This window comes from Elaeis guineensis, chromosome 16, assembly GCF_000442705.2.
Source record: "Elaeis guineensis isolate ETL-2024a chromosome 16, EG11, whole genome shotgun sequence".
NCBI classification, from domain to species: domain Eukaryota; kingdom Viridiplantae; phylum Streptophyta; class Magnoliopsida; order Arecales; family Arecaceae; genus Elaeis; species Elaeis guineensis.
The window spans coordinates 11,476,897-11,492,647 of NC_026008.2; positions in this window are offsets into that span (position 1 = coordinate 11,476,897).

A 15,751-nucleotide genomic window follows, 5' to 3' on the forward strand; every position below is an offset into this window, starting at 1 on the left:
GAGAATTAAAGAGAAACAATTAGGCATGCCACAAACACAATGATTTATAGTGGTTTGGTGCCAACCTTGCACCTACATCCACTCTCCAAGCTCCTACTTGGGAATTCCAATCCACTATACTGTGTATTCAACCCGAATACAATCGTCGGAAACTCCGACACTAGCTATCCTAAGCTAGTCCACTTGTTTCCCGGGTACAAGCCGACCTAATACACTCCGATTTCAGGTTCGGATCAACCTTTCCTTGTTTTGGAAACCCTCCAAAACAAAAACAATTGCTCACAAGATAAAATCAGTTTAGAGCATAAATAAGTACAAGAATAGCTCCTTAAGTGAGTGAATATAACAGTAAATACGCTTTACTCAAATGAAGAAGCCCTTCTTGGATTTCCTCAAAGTGGATGAGAGATGAAGTAAATGCTTGAGGAGTTGGTGAGCTTGATTGAAGGCTTCTTGAAGGCTGTAAATGAGCTCTTGAATGAGGTTGAGAAGTTGGCTTGAGAAAACTCTCTCTTGAATGCACTTGAATGCCCTCTTGAATGCTCTTGATTTTCTCTTTTCAAATCACTTGAATGCCTCTTGGATATTTGGATCTCTCTACTTTTTGTTTTCCACCTTTTGAAACCTTTATAGCCTTAAGAGACAAGGAAAAACAAACTAGGCAGAAAAAGAGCCGTTAGAGCACAAAAAGCAGCATTAAAAAGCAACCAAATCTGGCCAAAAACTAGTCGTTACAGGCAAATCCCGACATATGAGTCGACTCATGAGTCGACTCATGCCTCAGGGGTCGACTCATGAGTCGACCTCTGTTGCAAAGTCCAGAGATTGGGTTTCTGGATTTTCTTGGCCCAAAACAGCAGAGGTCGACTCATGAGTCGACTTATGCCTTGTGGGTCGACTCATGAGTCGACTCACAGGTCGTGCCAAGCCAGAAAACCAGCGTGCCATGGCTAATCTTTGCGTGCCAATCAGCTCATAGTTTCATGAGTTGACTCATGAGTCGACTCATGAACTTCAAACCTTCAAAACTCCAAAAATATAAGTCCAAAAATCATGAAACTTTCACCAATAGATTACATATCATTTGTTCTACACGATGATGTTATCAAATCAGAGTTTTGATGAAATTACGATTTTACCCCTGTAGAGCATAAGGTCTTTTTCACATAAAAATTATTTGTATCCCTTCCAACTGTTTTGTAGTCATCAAAATCAATCTAGGAGCAACAATCTCCCCCTTTTTGATGATGACAAAACATTTGAACAAAAGCATTTATATGAATCATGAATTTCAAAAGCATATGCTTGAAAAGAGTATGATTCTTTTGGCATGTGAAACAAATGGTTATATGCATAAGTAGTTTGCCCATTTGCTTAAAGATTGGAAGATATGCTCATTGGATTATTGTTTTGGTGTTAGAGCAGAAAATTTGATTTTATTATCAGAGCAACCTGTATTTTGAAAAATTTTCTCAATTCTCAAAACTAGTCATGTGTGCCAAAGCATATTGAATAGTTGATTTGGAAAGAGTATTAGATCATTTAAGTTTAAGATGTATCAGAGCAAGAGAAATGAAAATCCTGCAATGTATCAGTGTAGGAAAAACAATTTTACAAAGTATCAGAGTAATAAAAACAGTTTTTCAATGTATCAGAGTAAAATTGAGTAATGTATCGGAGTAGTAAAATTGTCAAAGTATTAGAGCAATGTATTCAATATATCAGAGTAGGTTTGAAATTTCAAAGCCTATCAAAGCATATTCAATGGTTTACAGCAAATTAGAGTATAAGTAATTTTAAAAAGTACTTATTTGCAGTATATTTAGCATTTGTACTTAAAATTGTCAATGTATTAATTTCTCATAAGTTGTAGTGTTTGCTTTTGATGGATTTCTTTGTGTTTAATTTCTCCCCCTTTTTGACATCATCAAACAAGGTTAAGTCCGTTTTCTGAAGCATTCTTTAATTTTTCCTCTTGTAGGGTTTGCTCCCCCTTAATGAAGCAACTATTAACAGCAATCATAAAATGATAACACCATAAAGAGAAGACAATATTTCACAAAAGAGAATATATGACCAAAGTAAGATAATCATCATTCCAAAGGTAAAGCCATAATTGTTTCAGTACATAGATTGTAACATAAAAAGTAACATACAAAGTCAACTAGCTCATGTCAATACATGGCCCCAAAAATACAGATCCTAGAGAGGACTAAATACTAAGACCTAGGATCTAGAAATGATCAATGATCAGAATCATCAGAAATGTGATAAGGATCAGATGGATCTGGATCTGAGATGCGTCCTCGACCCCGTCTGCCTCTGGCACGAGAGGAAGAACTGGCACGAGCAGGCGAACGGGAGGAACTGGGTGGCTGAGAACGCTGAGAAGCTAGGGACTGAACTGAAAGGGTAAGTCTGATGGAGTCAAGTACAGTCAGTGCCCTGGAGACAGCCTGGAGAAGTGCAGTGAACTGAGTAGTAGCTTGCTCACTTGATCCTCTGATCTCCTTCCTCAGTAACTCATAACCGCCCTCAAGAGCTCCTCTTAGTCTGCCGGCCTCTGCAGTGAGATCAGTGACCTCAATCGAAGACTCCTGAGGCTGAGGGTGTGCCAAATCGAAGACCTGCCCCTGTAACTCGAGAACTCTGCCAGTCAATCTCAGAACAGTGTCCTCAAGCTGCTGAATCCTCATGGACTGATCTGCCATCATCTGATATACTGTGGAGATGTGGGGAGTCAAAGTCTGATCAGTAGAAGTAGCCCCTGGTACAAATGAAGTACTGCTCATCTGACTCGACATCAAAGAGACCATACGCTGTGCAATCCGCTCAATCTGATAATCGGACAGTGTGAACTCTGGTGGAGGTGCTCTGCTCTCTGGCTGATGCACAGGTGTGGGTATCCTGGTAAACTCAGAAGGGCCAGCCTCTGGATCCGGAAAGAACTGTATATCTGGTGAAGCTGTCCTGAAGCCATGAACAGGAGATGATGGACCTTCTTCTTCTTCAGCTCTGACTTCTGCTGTATCCTCAGCTCTTTCTTCTGCTCTCTCTTCTGCTCTTTCTTCTGTTCTCTCTTCTTCTCTTTCTTCTGCTCTCTCCTCAGCTCCCCTGATCCAACCACCACCACTTTTTGTGAACCCCATTCGATGCAAGGTGTGTAGGTTGAAGGTATCAACATGAGACAGTTTGGTGGGAGCCTCCCCCTCACAACTAACTCCAAACCTCCTGAAAACTCTAATCAGGGCCATACCATAAGGCAAATGTGCCTTAGATCTGTTCAGAGTCTCTCTCATGGCCTCTATCATAAGTGCTGGGAGGTTTAGGGGGGTTTCTGTGATAATGTGAAACATAATGCATATGTCCCTGCCTGACAGAAGATCATGCCTACCACTCCTAGGGAAGAAAAGTTTTGTGACCATTTGATGTAAGATTCTCATTTCTATAGGTAAAATCTTGGCCTCTAGTTTATTCAAATTTCCTTGGTAGGTTCCTCCAAGTATAACACTTATACCTTCTTCTTTCACGGGGAGTTCCATGTATGCATAACCTTCACTAGGTAAGTGTAAAATCTCCCCTAAAATGACAGGATCCAGACAGATATCAATCCCTTTCACAGTTGAAGTTACAGACCCATTTCCATAAATAAGATTCTGATAAAACTCCCTAACAAGGTCAACAAAGGTGACTTTTTTGAGTAAACAGTAAAAGCTCCATCCCTGAGTTTTGATCTTACTTGCTAAAGAAAATCCCTCACTTTCAAAGAACCGGAAGTCAATGTTTTTCCCGGTTTCTACTTTTCTATCTGAGAGAGGGTTCTTACTGGGAGTTTGAGAAGACTGTGAAGGACCTTGAACTGAATCTGGAACGGGAGCAGAGGTGGACTGTGCCGCTTGTCTTTTCCTTCTGACACTTTCTTCAAGTTCCCGGACAGACTTTCTCCTTTGGGGAAGTTTCATTTTTGGTGCCATACCCTCTTCAATAGCAGGCGAGGAGACTTGAGGAGCCAGTGAAGGAGTGGAGGAAGGATTATAAGAGAGTGATTTGAGGTTTTGGAGGAGAGAATGAGTGGATTTGAGAGGGACGGTGGAGTGCTAGGGCACGCTCCAACCGTGAAGAACAAGGGAAGAGGTCACAAAAGAACCTTTCCCGGAGTGGCTATTTGCGGTGGAGAGGAGGTGGGAGGAGTTCCACTAGCTCAAGCCTAGGAAATGGAGCAAATGGGAGAAGGGAGAATGGATTTCGGAAGGAGGAAGACGAGCGTGAGGGTCGGCTCACGAACAGTAATTCAACATATAAACCCTTCAGCCCGTTGGAAGTTGCTGGGAATTACAAGTTTGCCATTGAGTCGACTCATGGGGGTCGACTCATGAAGTTCAGAAAATCAGGAAAAATGTGAATAAATTCCAGAAAAATTTGAATTTTGGGGAGAAGGAGTTTAGCTCTAAGATGAGTTTTTAGAATGAAAAACTTGAGTTTTTGGGACCAAGAAAGGTGTTGGAAATTGAGCTCTTAGGAGATTTTGACCATAAATCATTGGAATTTGAAAAATAATTCAGGCAAATGGATCAAGAATTCCTAGATTTCTCCTAATTTCACAGAATCTATCCTCACTAAGGGCCTTTGTAAAGATATCAGCTAATTGATTTTCGGTGCAAACATATTCAAGAATTATATTTTTGTTTTGAAACATGTTCTCTTATGAAGTGATGTCTTATTTCAATATGTTTGGATCTTGAGTGTTGAATAGGATTTTTAGATAGATTTATGGCACTTGTGTTGTCACATCTTATTGGTGTTTCATTAAGTTTAATTCCAAAGTCTTCGAGTTGTTGCTTAATCCACAAGATTTGAGCACAACAACTTCCGGCTGCAATGTATTCGGCCTCAGCCGTAGACAGTGCTACCGAATTTTGTTTCTTGCTAAACCATGAGATTAGGTTAACTCCAAGAAATTGACAAGTTCCACTTGTGCTTTTTCTATCTAGTTTACATCCAGCAAAGTCAGCATCAGAATATCCTAATAAATCTATTTGTGAGTCCTTAGAGTACCATAACCCTAAAGTTTGAGTACCATTTAAGTATCTAAGGATTCTTTTAACAGCATTCAAATGAGATTCTTTAGGATTAGATTGATATCTAGCACATAAACAAACACTAAACATGATATCAGGCCTACTTGCAGTTAAATATAATAATGATCCAATTATGCCTCTATAGTATTTTAAGTCTACACATTTACCTTCATCATCCTTGTCAAGCTTACATGAGGGACTCATTGGTGTGCCAATGGGTTTGGAGTTCTCCATTTCAAATCTTTTGAGTAGTTCCTTGGTGTACTTGCTTTGGGTGATGGAGATTCCCTCTTTTGATTGTTTGATCTGGAGTCCGAGGAAGAAGGTGAGTTCTCCCATCATGCTCATCTCGAACTCTCCCTGCATAAGCTTAACAAAGTCTTGACAAAGGGATTCATTAGTAGACCCAAAAATTATGTCATCAACATAAATTTGTATAACTAACATATCATTTTGATTTCTTTTGATAAAGAGGGTTGTATCTACATTACCTCTTGAAAAACCATTACTTAGTAAAAATTTGCTTAGTCTATCATACCATGCTCTAGGTGCTTGTTTTAATCCATATAATGCCTTATTTAATTTAAAGACATGATTAGGAAAGGCATGATTTTCAAATCCAGGGGGTTGTTCTACATAAACTTCTTCAGCAATAAATCCATTTAAAAATGCACTTTTAACATCCATTTGAAACAATTTGAATTTCATAAAGCAAGCATATGCAAGTAGAAGTCTAATGGCTTCTAATCTAGCTACTGGTGCAAAGGTTTCATCAAAATCAATTCCTTCTTCTTGATTATATCCTTTAGCAACCAATCTTGCTTTATTTCTAATTACATTACCATGCTCATCTAATTTGTTTCTAAAGATCCATTTTGTGCCAATTATTGAACAGTTTTTAGGTCTTGAAACCAAAGTCCAAACATTATTTCTTTCAAATTGATTAAGTTCCTCTTGCATTGCATTAATCCAATTATGATCTTTTTCAGCTTCTTCAATAGTTTTAGGTTCAAAATGAGATACAAAAGCACAATGATTAAACACATCTCTAAGTGAAGAGCGAGTTTTTACACCATGCATAGGATCACCAATAATTAACTCCTTAGGGTGGTTGTGAACATACCTCCATTCCTTGGGTAGGTCATTTGTACCTTGAGATTGTTCTTGAATTTCCTCACCTATCTCATCTTGTTTGTCTTCTTGTTCCTTGTCCTCTGGAGTGGCTGAATCTTTCAGAGTGATCTCCTTCATACCTTCTATTAATGGATCTGCATCATCAACACCCTCATTCTTCCTTGAAGGAAGATCGTTAGATTCATCAAAGACAACATGAATGGACTCCTCAACTACTAAAGTTCTTTTATTAAAAACTCTAAAAGCTTTACTAGTAGAGGAGTAACCCAGAAAGATTGCTTCATCTGATTTTGCATCAAATTTACCAAGTCTTTCCTTACCATTATTTAATACAAAATATCGGCAACCAAAAATATGAAAATATGCAATATTTGGTTTTCTTCCTTTCCAAAGTTCATAGGGGGTTTTCTTAAAAAATGTCTAATTAAAGCACGATTTAGAATGTAACATGCTGTGTTAATAGCTTCCGCCCAAAAATATCTTGGAAGGTTGCTTTCACAAAGCATGGTACGGGCCATTTCTTCTAAGGTTCTGTTTTTCCTTTCAACTACCCCATTTTGTTGGGGTGTTCTAGGAGCAGAGAAGTTATGGCCGATTCCATTCTCATCACAAAATTTTTCAAAGTCTTGATTTTCAAATTCAGTTCCATGGTCACTTCTAATATTTTGAATTGAAAATCCTTTTTCATTAGTGACTTTTCGATGAAATTTAGTGAAAATATGAAAAGTTTCATCTTTGTGTGCCAAAAAGAAAACCCAAGTAAAACGTGAATAATCATCTATTATTACAAAACCATATCGTTTTCCTCCTAGACTTGTGGTTCTAGTTGGTCCAAATAAATCCATATGCAAAAGCTCTAATGGTCTAGAAGTTGAAACAATATTTTTGGATTTAAATGAAACTCTAGTTTGCTTACCTAATTGACATGCATCACAAATCTATCTTTTTCAAAATTCAGTTTAGGCAAGCCATCAACTAATTCTTTCTTAATTAATTTTGAAAGAGAATGCATGCTAATGTGAGCAAGTCTACGATGCCAAAGCCAACTAGTCTCATTAACTTTAGCATTTAAGGATACTAGGCATTGCATGTCTAATTTGGCTAAATCATTTAGATCTACCATATAAACATTGCCATGTCTATGTCCTATAAATTTGATGCCATCATTAACAGGACTAGTCACAATACAAACAGATGATTCAAAAACTACTTTATACCCTTTATCACAAAATTGACTAATGCTAAGTAAGTTATGCTTTAAACCTTTAACTAACAAAACATTTTCAATATATTTGGAGGGAGTGATACCAATGTTACCTATCCCGATGATCTTTCCTTTGCCATTATCTCCAAAGGTGACCATCCCTCCATCCTTAGCATCAAGCGTGATGAATTGTGATTCATCACCAGTCATGTGTCTCGAGCATCCACTGTCCAGATACCATTTCCTGTTTTCTCCATGGGATGCTAGACACACCTGCAAATAAATATCAAGTTTTTGTTTTAGGTACCCAAGCTTTCTTGGGTCCTTTTTGGTTAGTCAAGATGGTTCCTTTTGGAACCCATATTTTCTTTACAGTTATGTTTGCACAAGTGTAAGATTTATGCCCTATTCTACCACATTTAAAACAAGTAGTATTGGTAGGCTTGTTACTTGAATAATTTACATAAATATTTTTCAGAAATTTTTGTTTCTTTAAGGGGTTATAGCCAAGTCCGGCCTTATCATATACGGCCTTTTGATTTTCAAGAATCATATTTAGTTTGTTTGAACTTAAGGTGAATTTATCTACTATAGGTTTCAGCTTATTAATATCATTCTTTAGGCTTTGGTTCTCTTGAAGCAAAGTAGATTTTTCAACTGAAAGATTTTCTGCTTGTTTTACTAAAGACTGATTTTTCAGTTTTAGTTCTTTGTTTTTCATTCCTAGTTTCTTCAATTCATCAATTAAATCATTGAAGGCTTCATGCAATTCTTCAAAAGTAAAATCACTAGGGTTTTCAGAAATTACCTCATTATCGTGTGCCATAAGGCACAGGTTGGCTTGTTCTGTTGAGGTCTCCTCATCGGAGCTTGAGTCGTCGCTCGCACTCCATGTGGCCATCATTGCCTTCTTTTTGAACTTTTTGGGACCTTTCTTCAATTGTGGACATTCGGATTTGAAATGCCCCGGCTTCTTGCACTCATAGCATATAAGGGGTTGATCTTTTTCTTTCTCTTTGCTTTGTTCCCCTTTTGTGAAAGGTCTCTTTCTCATCCCCTGTTTCCTCTTTCTTAGGAACTTCTTGAATCTTCGGGTGATGAGTGCCATTTCTTCATCCTGTTCTTCATCTTCTGTATCGTCAGTTTCTTCATCAGGAGAGGCTGTGGATTTGAGGGCAATGGTTCTCTTCTTTTTGACTTCATCCTCTTGATGTTGCTTCATGCTAAGCTCGTGAGTCATCAAGGATCCAAGAAGCTCTTCTAGAGGTAGAGTGTTCAAGTCCTTTGCTTCTTGGATAGCAGTCACCTTGGCTTCCCAGGTTCTTGGCAATGACCTGAGAATCTTCCTTACAAGTTCACTGTTAGTATAAGATTTGCCAAGACTCTTCAAACCATTAATTATATCAGTAAAGCGAGTAAACATAGCAGTTATGGACTCATCATGCTCCATTTTAAATAACTCATATTTATGTACAAGCATGTTTATTTTAGACTCCTTTACTTGATTTGTTCCCTCATGGGTTACTTCTAACCTATCCCATATTTCTTTAGCAGATGCACAGGTAGAAATGCGATTAAATTCATTTGCATCAAGTGAACAGTAAAGAACATTCATAGCTTTAGCATTTAACTGTGCCAATTTCTTATCAACCTCATCCCATTCTCTTTCGGGTTTGGTTGACTCCTCACCATCTATTATCTTGGTGGGTGTGTGTGGACCGTTCACTATGATACTCCACATATCATAGTCTAGTGCTTGTATGAAAATCTTCATCCGAGCTTTCCAATAGGTGTAGTTAGACCCATTGAAAAGTGGAGGTCGGTTGGTAGATTGCCCCTCGGCTAGAGAAGTGCCGACGTGGGTTGCCATAGATCTTTGGCTCTTTGATTGTTAGATCAAAGAAGGGCTAGAGCACCGGGCTCTGATACCACTTGTTGCCCAGCTATGCAACCCAAGAGGGGGGGTGAATTGGGTTTTAAAAATTTTAGGCTTAACTAATTACTTGTAAAAATTATATATCAAAAACTTGATGAATGAAGAGAGAGACTTTGGTTTGAGATTAATTACTTAAAACAAGAATGCAAGGATATAATGGAGAATTAAAGAGAAACAATAAAGCATGCCACAAACACAATGATTTATAGTGGTTCGGTGCCAACCTTGCACCTACATCCACTCCCCAAGCTCCTACTTGGGAATTCCAATCCACTATACTTTGTATTCAACCCGAATACAACCGTCGGAAACTCCGACACTAGCTATCCCAAGCTAGTCCACTTGTTTCCCGGGTACAAGCCGACCCAATACACTCCGATTTCAGGTTCGGATCAACCTTTCCTTGTTTTGGAAACCCTCCAAAACAAAAACAATTGCTCACAAGATAAAATCAGTTTAGAGCACAAATAAGTACAAGAATAGCTCCTTAAGTGAGCGAATATAACAATAAATACGCTTTACTCAAATGAAGAAGCCCTTCTTGGATTTCCTCAAAGTGGATGAGAGATGAAGTAAATGCTTGAGGAGTTGGTGAGCTTGATTGAAGGCTTCTTGAAGGCTTTAAATGAGCTCTTGAATGAGATTGAGAAGTTGGCTTGAGAAACTCTCTCTTGAATGCACTGAATGCCCTCTTGAATGCTCTTGATTTTCTCTTTTCAAATCACTTGAATGCCTCTTGGATATTTGGATCTCTCCCATTTTGTTTTCCACCTTTTGAAACCTTTTATAGCCTTAAGAGACAAAGGAAAACAAACTAGCAGAAAAAGAGCCGTTAGAGCACAAAAAGCAGCATTAAAAAGCAACCAAATCTGGCCAAAAACTAGTCGTTACAGGCAAATCCCGCATATGAGTCGACTCATGAGTCGACTCATGCCTCAGGGGTCGACTCATGAGTCGACCTCTGTTGCAAAGTCCAGAGATTGGGTTTCTGGATTTTTTGGCCCAAAACAGCAGAGTCGACTCATGAGTCGACTCATGCCTTGTGGGTCGACTCATGAGTCGACTCACAGGTCGTGCCAAGCCAGAAAACCAGCGTGCCATGGCTAATCTTTGCGTGCCAATCAGCTCATAGTTTCATGAGTTGACTCATGAGTCGACTCATGAACTTCAAACCTTCATAACTTCAAAAATATAAGTCCAAAAATCATGAAACTTTCACCAATAGATTACATATCATTTGTTCTACACGATGATGTTATCAAATCAGAGTTTTGATGAAATTATGATTTTGTCCCTGTAGAGCATAAGGTCTTTTTCACATAAAAAATATTTGTATCCCTTCAAACTGTTTTGTAGTCATCAAAATCAATCTAGGAGCAACAAAAAGCTACGGAGAGCCTCCCACCAACTGACCTGACCAATTTGGTCTTATTGAATTTCAGACTTAAATTGATTAGTGATATAGATATTATAAATGTCTTCTTTTAAACTTGGTTAATAGAGTATGTCAAGATCTTAGTGAGCTTGTTGTGCTATCCACAAGGTTTACTATAGAAATTGATATAATGTTGATCAAGTGCATATTGATGCTTATGACATATTTGAATAGTATTGCTTTGTTGTGCTATCCACAAGGACAGCATTATTTAAGTATGATCATATGAGTTTGAAAGGTTAATTTTACTAGAACACTATAGTTTGTTGTGCTATCCACAAGACTATATGTGATCTAGAGGTAAGAGAGAAAAATATTAAGAATTGTATAAGAATAATTGGTAAAGAGTCACCTACTCTTGAATTCATGAATGCTTGTTGTGCTATCCACAAGATGTTTGTGAGGAATAGGGATCTCAACCCCACTAAGAAATATTAGTATGTTTCTCGATTTTCATACTTGAGGGCTATGAAGTTTGATAAAATAGTGGGAGACATAATTAGACAAAAGCCCTAATCTAGTTGTGCATGTCATCATGAGTTATCTGCTTATATTATATTCTTGTTATTATAGATTAACTACACATATGGCATCTTCACTATCACTTAGAGACATATTAGATGCAAATAAATTGATCGGACTTAACTATATCGACTGATTAAGAAATTTGAGAATAGTTCTTACTCAGAAGAAGGTCTCCTACATTCTGGATACACGTACACCCAATACGATTGAAGAAAATGCTTCTAAGGAAGAAAGGGCCACATACAAGATGTGGAAAGAGGACCGTGTGACTGTCAAATATATTATGCTTGCCTCGATGAGCAATGAGCTTTAGAGGCAGCATGAGGATATAGATGTTCTCTCTATACTCCTTAATCTTAAGGAGTTATATAGGAAATAAAGTAGAACTACTAGATATGAGATATCTAAGCAATTATTCTGTGCCCGCATGATTGAAGGCATCTCTATGCAAATGCATGTCCTGAAGATGATTGATATGATCACTCGTCTAAGATAACTGAACTTTGCTATGGATGGTGAATTGAACTAGGATTTGATCATACAGTCTCTCCCTAACTCCTTCTCTCAGTTTGTTATAAATTACTACACGAACAAACTGAACACTAGCCTGGCTGAGATGCTGAACATGTTGAAGACAGCAGAGAGCTATTTCAAGGATGAAAAGGCTCCGATACTTCTTATCGATAAGATCAACAAGAAGAAAGGCAAGAAGGGCTAAGGTTGGCATCTCCAAGAAGAAGACGAAGAAGGTCTCTGCCAAAGGTACTTGCTATCACTATGGCAAGGAGGGCCACTAGAAGAGAAATTGCAAGGAATACCTTGCAACCGTGAAATCGACAAATGTTGCTAAAAGTTTGTATATGATACAAACTGACTTATCATTAAGTACTTCATTTTCAGATTCTTAGGTATTAGATACCACCTGTGGTTTTCACTTTTGCAAATCGTTGTAGGATCTACAGAAAATAAAGAGTCTAAATAAAGGTGACTTCGAGTTGTTCGATACTAGTGGAGAGTCCATTTAGGCTGAAGTTGTAGGAACCAGGGTTTTGAAGTTGCCTTCGGGCAAAGTTTTGAAATTGAAGAACTATTATTATATCCCTAATATTGTTAGAAATATTATTTCTATACCATTATTATTAGAACAAGATTTTGAAATAAAAGCAAAGAACAATGATTGTTCTTGTTGGGTGTAAAATAACCTCAGCCGAAGTTGGTAAACGGTCGACTCTTCCAGGGCTTCTCCGGCTTCCGACCTTGTGTGGCGTCTTTCTGAACTCCCTCGACCATCCGAGCTTCTATATTACCATCCAAACTTCTCTGATAATGAGCCCCTCCATTCACGTACTGGGCTGCTCCAAATGCTCTTTGGGCTTCAATATCAGCAGATTTTCTGCAGTGATCGACTATTCTCCGAATCTCTTCCAGACTTCTTCCAGCCACAACCGACTCTACTCCAAACTTCCTTCAGACTTCATTAATGATCGAGCTTCCCCAACAGCAGGACTTGTACCATAACCAGACTCCATCCAAGTTTCTACGGCAGTCGACCACCTTCTGGATTTCACCCGAGCTCCCGCGAGAGCCAGACCTCTACCCCGAATTTCTATTGCAGATGAACTTTATCCGAACTCCTACCAGGGCCAGGCTCCGTCCAAACTTCTATAGTGGGTGGATCACAGACGAGCTTCTATGACGAACAGCCTCCACCAACAGGGTCTCTACTCCGAACCTCTACTACAAGTAGTCTACTTTGAACTCCTACTACGAGCGGTATACTCTGAACTTCTACTACGAACGGTCTACTTCGAACTTCTACTGCAGCGATCTATTCCGAACTTCTACTGCAAGCAGTCTACTCCAGATCTCTACTGTAAGTGAATTTCATCCGAGCTTCTACTATAAACAAATTCCTTCCGAACTTCTGTTACAGGCGAACTTCAGCCGAGCTTCTTCAATAAGCGGTCCCCATCCGGACTTCTACAAGAACCAGACTCCGCCTGAACTTCTGTAGCAGATGGATTACGGACGAACTTCTACAACAGATGGGCTCTAGCAGCTGGATTTCTACAACGGCCGACCACTTCCGGTGTATGCCATACCTCCCCAGCCATCAACCCTTAATAGTGTCAGTCGGACTTCTACAGGATCCTCCAGACTTTTCTAGCAGACAAACCTCCCCAATGCCATCCGAAGTCCGCTGTCGGTCGACCCTCTACTGGACTCCTTATGAAACCGGACTTCCCTAACAGAAAGTCCCCGTCCGAACTGCTACAGCAGATGATTCCCGCCTACAGCATCAGCGCTCTAGGCACTCGACAATAGTAGACCCGTCAGCAACCTCGAAAACATTCGAGCTTCTCCTGGATTGATGAGACAGAGAGCCATTCTGCTCCATCAGACATCCCAGTCGAACTTCAGCCGACAGATCCGAACTCTCCGGCAAGTCACGACAATGGCCACTACTCTACTCCACTCTCTGTAACGGATTTCGTGTGGCTCCACCATTCTCTGGCAAGTCACGACAACGGACACCACTCCACTCTCTGTAACAAACTCCACGTGGCCCTGAACAACCCCTGACGTCACTACTCTCCGTAACAAACTCCGCGTGGCCCTGAACGGCCCACTACCAGGCGGTTACAGATGTCGCTGTCAATCAGTTACACTCTCCATCTATAAAAAGGGACCCCCAGATATGTTCTCTCTAAGCTCAAAATTCTATCTCAAAACTCTGCTAAAATTTTTATTCGAGCACTCCATTTCTGTTGAGGCAGAGAACTGACTTGAGCATCGGAGGGTCTTGCCGGAGCACCCCCAACTTCGGTTTAGACTTTCCTTGCAGGTCCCGATGGCGGACGCGACCCCACGACTCCAGCTTCTCCGATGTTGACGAAGTTCTGCACCAACAGAATTGGTGCTAGAAGAAGGGCTGTGTCTTCACAGTACCCTTGTTCTTAAAGAAGTGCTCAATAGGACTGTCTCCGATCACCTTCTCCGACATCTACTTCTCCTTCTCCTACCAGATCTCTACCTGATGCCTCCTCGAAAGGCATCCACCAGGTGATCCACGGCCTCCGCGGCCAGATCTCAGCGAGCTCCGCAAACTCTGGCCACGTCTCCAGTTTCCCAGGCTCCTCCTCCGGCAACGGCAGTCGGCATAGAGCAGTTCGACTTGCTGGTTTAGTAGGTCAGGGGCCTCATCGAAGCAGTGCAGGCCATGCAGCAGTAGCCGCAGCAACCGCAGGTGTTGCCCAGCTATGCAACCCAAGAGGGGGGGTGAATTGGGTTTCTAAAAATTTTAAGCCCAAAAGATTACTTATGAAGATCAAAACAAAGACTTTAATTCAATATTAATTACCTAAAGCAGGAATGCAAGAATATAATAAAAAAATAAAGTGAAGACATAAAGCACACCACAAACACAAGGATTTATAGTGGTTCGGTGCTAACCTTGCACCTACATCCACTCCCCAAGATCCTACTTGGGAATTTCAATCCACTATCCTTTGTATTCAACCTGAATACAAAACGTCGGAAACTCCGACACTAGCTATCCCAAGCTAGAATACTTATTTCCCGGGTACAAGTAAACCCAAAACACTCCGATTTCAGGTTCGGATCAACCTTTCTTTGTTTTGGAAATCCTCCAAAAACAAGAACAAAAACTCACAAGGAGTTAGAAAATTTAGAGCACAAATTAATACAATAACAGCTCTTTTAAATGAGCGAATATAACAAAAAAAGCTTTACTCAAATGAAGAACCCCTTTTTCGGATTTTCTCAAAGTGGATGAACACTTGAATGCTTGAGAAGAGGTTGATTATTGATTGAAGATCTCTTGAAAGCTTTGAACGATCTCTAGATCAAGGTTGAAATAATAGGCGTGAAGAATTCTCTCCTTGAAAGATCTTGCTTTTCTCTTTCACAATCTCTCTGGTATATTGTGGATCCTCTCACTTTTTCTTTTTGGATTTTTCGTTGATCTCAGGCTTTTTCTTGCAAATTTTGGATCCTTTCTTCTATTCTTCTCTCTTTCTCTGCTCCTCTTCTCTTTTGATTTCACGTTTGATCCGCTATTTAATCTGTAATTTCTTTCACCATTTAAAGTATTTTGTAGCATTAGAAGCAAGAGAAAATAATTTAGATAGATAAAGAGCCGTTAGAAGATTTTTAGGAAGCATAAATGGCAATTAAAACGGGCAAAAAAATAGCCGTTGCTGACATTTCCCGTCGCAGGGGTCGACTCATGAGTCGACTCATGCTTCAGGGGTCGACTCATGAGTCGACTTCTGTTGCACAGACCAGAAGGTCTGATTTCTGGATTTTTCGGCTCAAATCAGCAGAGGTCGACTCATGAGTCGACTCATGCCTTGTGGGTCGACTCATGAGTCGACTCACAGGTCGTGCCAAGCCAAAAAACCAGCATGCCATGGGAA